A 6000-nucleotide genomic window follows, 5' to 3' on the forward strand; every position below is an offset into this window, starting at 1 on the left:
GGATATTTTTTCCAAGGTTTAACTGAAACTTTATAAATACCAACTTCGATCACTATCAACGATTTTAAAAAATTTATCTGTTACTTTTCATATTTTTCCCTGCCTTTTAAATAAAACTTACATTTTAGAAAATATTTTTTTAAATTAAGTAAAAAAAAATGCATAAATTCAAACCAACATTCCTGTCTACTTGCTTTCTCATATTGATATCAAAATTTTTCATAAATCACGTTGGTAAGTTCTCAAATTTATTTTTTCTTCTTTATTAAGCTTTTCTTTTTTGGAAGTTATCCATCAGACTTGACATTGAATTCTATATATTTTAGGAAAAAAATCTTAATAAATACAATAAGATTATTAACTGTTATTATCATATAGAAACCTATATATGTCCGTGTGTGAGAAGTATTCCCATGGATTGCATTGTTAGAAACTTAACTTTCATATATACGCAAAGAGGTATTATAACAAAATAAAAATATAACTCTTATACATTATACCTCTCATGATTCATCTCTTTTTTAATTTATGGACGCTCTAGAGAATAATAATATTAAAAAAGGCCATTTCAAGAGAATACGGTTTTTTCAAAGCGATTTTTGGGTTATGTCACCAGCAATTATATTTTTATTTCCAAACAAAGGTTAACAATTTAATATGATATTTTAAAAATAAATAAATCCAGTTCCCCTTTAAAAATCGTAAATAGAAAATAAACTGGTTTGATTTTAATAAAGATAGAATTGGCGACTAAAATAGGGTTCCGAATTAAAATATTATATTATATTTAAAAAAATTAATTCGACAAGTTAATGTCCTTTGTTTGGAAATAAATGTAAAATTGTTAGTATAGCATTAACCATAAACCGCGTTGAAAAAAAAAGTTCTGCCTGGAAATGGCCTAATGAATATTTTTAAAATTACTTATAATTTGGCTCAAGTGTCACTCTTTTTCAACAATGATTGAGTGCATCTATTTGTTCAGTCAGCCATAAACTCCTCTATACTAAATTTAAGAAAATGGTTGTTAAAGTCATTATATCTCATTCTATAAATATCTTAATTATTAAAATTCACCAAATAATTTTTTTTAAATAAAATAAAATATAAAATTTCCAGCATCGGGAGTGATAAATGGTCCCTGTTTTCAAGATGAACTTGTAACTTATACTCCATTTCACTGTTTCGCTACTTATCTAATTACTCAAGGATTAGCATCCCTTCGGCTCTTCCTTACTTTAGCGCTAGTAAAGAAAATACATATTCTTAGCTAATATATTTTTTATCATTATACTATACCGATAATTTTATTTTTTTATTATTATTATATTTATGATGACTGAAAATTGGCCTTCTGGAAATTTGGCCTCCAAAATCCTCCCCCCCCCCTATTTGCCACTCTTTTTCATAAATATTTAAGAAAAATAAGAACAATTGAATTACCGTGACAAAAATTTTGCAGATGATATTAAAGCCTGCATTAACATACTTCTTTTTAATTGACATTGTGTCATTTTTTCTATCAAGTTAGAATTAAAAAAAGATTTATTTTCTCTAAAAAGAAGTCAGTATAGTATGTCTCTGAAAAAGGAGTAACTGTAGCATTTGAAAGATTGCAAAAGAATAAAATTATTAACTAAACTATAAATAGTTATATATAAAAGTAATTATGTGTCAAAATTATGCCATCCAGTAAATAATAAATTTAAAACTAGGGTTGTGCATCTGACTGGTCAAATACGATTCGGTCAAATGACCGACATTTGACCGGTCAAATATAGTCCAGTACGGTCAAATATGATCAAATTCAAATAAATGTTTTTTACGCCAATATTAACTTTAATTTGTATATATATATAATATTTTAATGAATCTATGTAATATTAAATTTCATAATATTTTTTTGATTCATTCCATAGTTAATGTTTCGCTCTCTGAGGCAGAGTCTTGTTCCGATTCATATTCAATATCATTATTTTCCTTAATACTTTTAATCAATCTTAAGTTATGATACACTTTGCCAATTTTCCTGTTGTAGATGTCTTCAATCGATTTCTGTTTTTCGTATGAATATTGCCCCAAACCGACCTATTTCTTCCTGAAGAAGAAGTCGAACTAAGAAATGTTAGTAAAATATTAGCCTCTTCTATTAATGTGCAAGGGGGCAAAATGCATTCCACCAACTTGAGGCCGAAATTTGATTGTTTTTTATGGGAAGTCATTTCAACTTAATATTAAATATGCCGCTTTTACTTCTAAAATTTATTATATCACTTAAAATTTGATTATTACCACCTTATAAAATCGTATCAGGTAAATTCATCGAAACTTTTATAGCGAAACACTTGTTCGCCAAACTTTTATGGCCAATGTCGTTTACCGCGAAAGAATTTTATAGCGAAGTTAGTATCGCGAAGCCAATTCCGCTAATTTAAAACATTTATAGCGAAGACAATATCGCGGATTTATATCCGCGAAACCTTAATCTCTAATTCATTAGAGCGAATAAATCTTAGTGAAACTTTTATCGCGAACCCTTTACAGCGAATTTTTTACCGTGAATGTTTTTGCGCGAGTTCATTATCGCGAAACAATAAATATATTGCGAATACATTTATATAAAGGAAAACAACATATTGAATATTAATTTACTCAGAAAAGTTCCTTGAATCACAAATGCGAAATGTTTTATGGATCTTTTGTTACCTATTGTATATTAAGTGAGCATGTAACCTTTATCGGATATGATGAAAAATAAATTAACCAATACCTTTGTGGGCTCTTTTCAGACATAGTTGTAAGTATAAAGGGGATATTTAGTTAAGGTTTTTACCCCAATAAATTCCCCCCCCCCCAACATAAATATTTAAAATGTGCTTTGAATTTGAACCAATATTTTGAAATGCTTAGAAATTTTTCCAATCAAGGTAATAAGAATTTTTTCTGATTTTCTCAGATTATTTTTAAAAATCATACAAGATTTTGATAAGTAAATTTTTTTAAATTTTCTCATAATTATTTTATTATTAAGACACAGAATAATGATTAATTTGAAAACGCAAAAACATGCTTATACACTTAAATAAAATAAATAGTAAATATTTCTGAGCAATATATATAATATTTTATAAGAAATTCAATTCTAAGAAAATTAAAATTTTTACTTAGCAAAAATCATATTTTGGGAATTCAGTAAAAATTATTTTTAGTAGTTTTAATTTTGAGTAATTAAGGAAAAAATAATAATATATACTGTAGCACTAACTTATATGTATTGTAGTTAAACATTACATATTGGCCTAAACTATGGAATTAATGTGTGAAAAGTTTGGCGAACTACATGCTTAAGGTTGCAATATTAGATTCAGTTTCATATTAAATTTTGAACTAATATTTTTCAGAAAAGATTAAAAAATATCTAAGATCGTAAAACCATAATATTCAAAATATTTTGAATTAGAGAAATCCCATATTTAACTTAGATGTAATTTATTTTTGAATCACCACAAAATTTGATAAAGGCAGTAACTCTTCGTTAATGATTGGCAAAAATGATTGATAAATTTTTATACATTAACTTCAGACAATAAATATTGGCGCAACGCATATATCAATTTCGCCAATAAGGATCGAGGTTTAGCCAAAACTCAATGATTAATATATTAGTAAAACCTGAGTTCCTTTTGCGTGTTATAAAACTTCGAAGAAACGCATAGAGCAGGATAGCAAAAAATTATTACAGTAAATTTTATAAATTAATAAAGACTAAAAGAAAATTAAAAACTCTCATTGAATCAATCTTGTACCTATTTTTTTTTAATAATGAGCCATAGAAGTGATAATTGTCATATAATCTTTATTTTTTAAATTTTTTTGACGCAAATGGATAAAAAATAAATTGTAAACATGTTAAATTGAAATTTTAGGGAAGATGAATTATGTAACAGTGAAAATTGTCATAATCGTTATTTTTAAACTTTTTTAAAAAATATAAATTGTAAACATGTTAAATTAAAATTTTTTGGAAAGATGAACCATAGAAAAGTGGCAATTGTCATAATCTTTAACTTTAAACTTTTTTGAAGCAAATGGGTAAACATTTTAATAAGATTTCAGTGAAGATGTACCATAGAAAAGTGACAATTGTCAAAATCATTATAAACTTTTAAATTTTTTTGAAGCAAATGAATAAAAATATAAAGTGCAAACATGTTAAATTGAAATTTTAATGAAGATGTACCATACATAGTAAAGTGACAATTGTCAGAATCTTTATTTTTAAGCTATTTTGGGGAAACGAGCAAGTTTTTAGCCCACGCCCGTCTATCTAAGGGGCGGGAAAGTAAAATAATTTTAAAACGGACGACCGGGCGGGTTAATTAATTATCAAACTCTTCACATATTAAATAAGTTATAAACAGCAAAATAAAGTTTAATAAAAATATAATTTATCGATTTTAAAATCAAGACAAATTTTATGAACTTTCAATCAAGTCTGAAATAACGTTTGTTTTCTCTCATATAAATATAATTAGGTAAAGATCATACTTTACATATAACATGCGAGTAACCAGAGAGAGTAGAACTCCCCCCCCCTCACCGTAGTAAAAATTTTTCAAAAAATATAAAAGATTTTCATAATATGTTAATTGCAAAATAATCCAATATCCAGTTCAAAAAGATTTATTCTATTTTAAATTTTAGCAAATTCATAAAATTATAAAGTAAAAGTAAAAAAAAATTTAAAAAATAAAAAAGTTAACAACTTAACCAAATAAATTAAAGAATTGTAAAATCTAAAAATGTGCCAATTTTCTTCAAAATTAACATTCTCGATCTTTCTAATTTCATTATATTCAAATAAATAATTCTCTTATAAAAAAACATACAATTTAGAATCATAATTAGGCAAATCAAATTATAAATCAACTAGAAACTATTTAAATAAAAAGAGATAAATAACATTCACTCACAACACTCCTTCCCTTAATTCGACCAACCATCATTCAAACAGCCAAATTTCCTATCAATTTCTATTTTAACGATCTTGTATCTCCATCAAATATAATCTTCTTTTATTTCATATCCAATGTCTTGTTTTAATCATATCTTGAGTTAATCCTTTATGTCTTAGAAGTTCTAACGACGGCTTTCCTTTGTCGAGTATTCTTAGCTTCTAACGACTGTTTATATCAGATTACAGCTTCATTTCCTTTACAAATTTTGCTTCTTCTATTAACAGGTTGATTTTCTTTCCTAGCTTCTTTTGCTTGTCAACCTTAAGTAAATGATATGAACTTCATCATTCACGATTAATTCTAGTCCTTTTTCTAACTTTTGTTTCTATATACCAAAATGAATTTCTTGACAATTTGTATTAGCTTCTGTTGCCTGTTTCTAACGATCTTTTGTAAATGAATAGCGCTTCATCTCTGTAAACAATTGAAGATTTATACGATTAAATAAAAGGATTTACGATTTCTAATAATCTATTAATTCTAGTCTTTTTTCCAACTTTTGTTTCTTCTAGTATCACCATGAAATTCTTGACAATTCATCCTATTCTGTTGCTTGTTTCTAACGATCTCTTGTAACGATAACTACGATCTTATACTTTCATGTCTTATGCGACAGTTTGTTTTTGCCATGATAGATCCTATTGTTTCTTTATCCTAACTTGATCTTAGTCTTTTGTCTTAATGTCCAAGTCCTTTTATCAGTTTCTGCCTAAAATATCCCGCCTAACTTCTTTTATAATTTCTGAAATATTTTATCAATTTTTTCTCCTAAATTAATTCATATATGTATAATATACCTTTAACATTATTTTCTTACACTCGTTGAAAAAATTCAAATATATTTCTCTTTTATTCATTAATTTCATTCATTCTCATTATTGAAAAACAACTGTAATATATCTTTTTTTCACAATATCATTTTTTTAACCTCAAATTCTTCTTTTTTTAAGCTTTTTAAATTTTCATACCCTTTTTTAATGAA

Source organism: Gordionus sp. m RMFG-2023, chromosome 3, assembly GCF_954871325.1.
Source record: "Gordionus sp. m RMFG-2023 chromosome 3, tfGorSpeb1-WG-v2, whole genome shotgun sequence".
Classification (NCBI taxonomy): domain Eukaryota; kingdom Metazoa; phylum Nematomorpha; class Gordioida; order Chordodea; family Parachordodidae; genus Gordionus; species Gordionus sp. m RMFG-2023.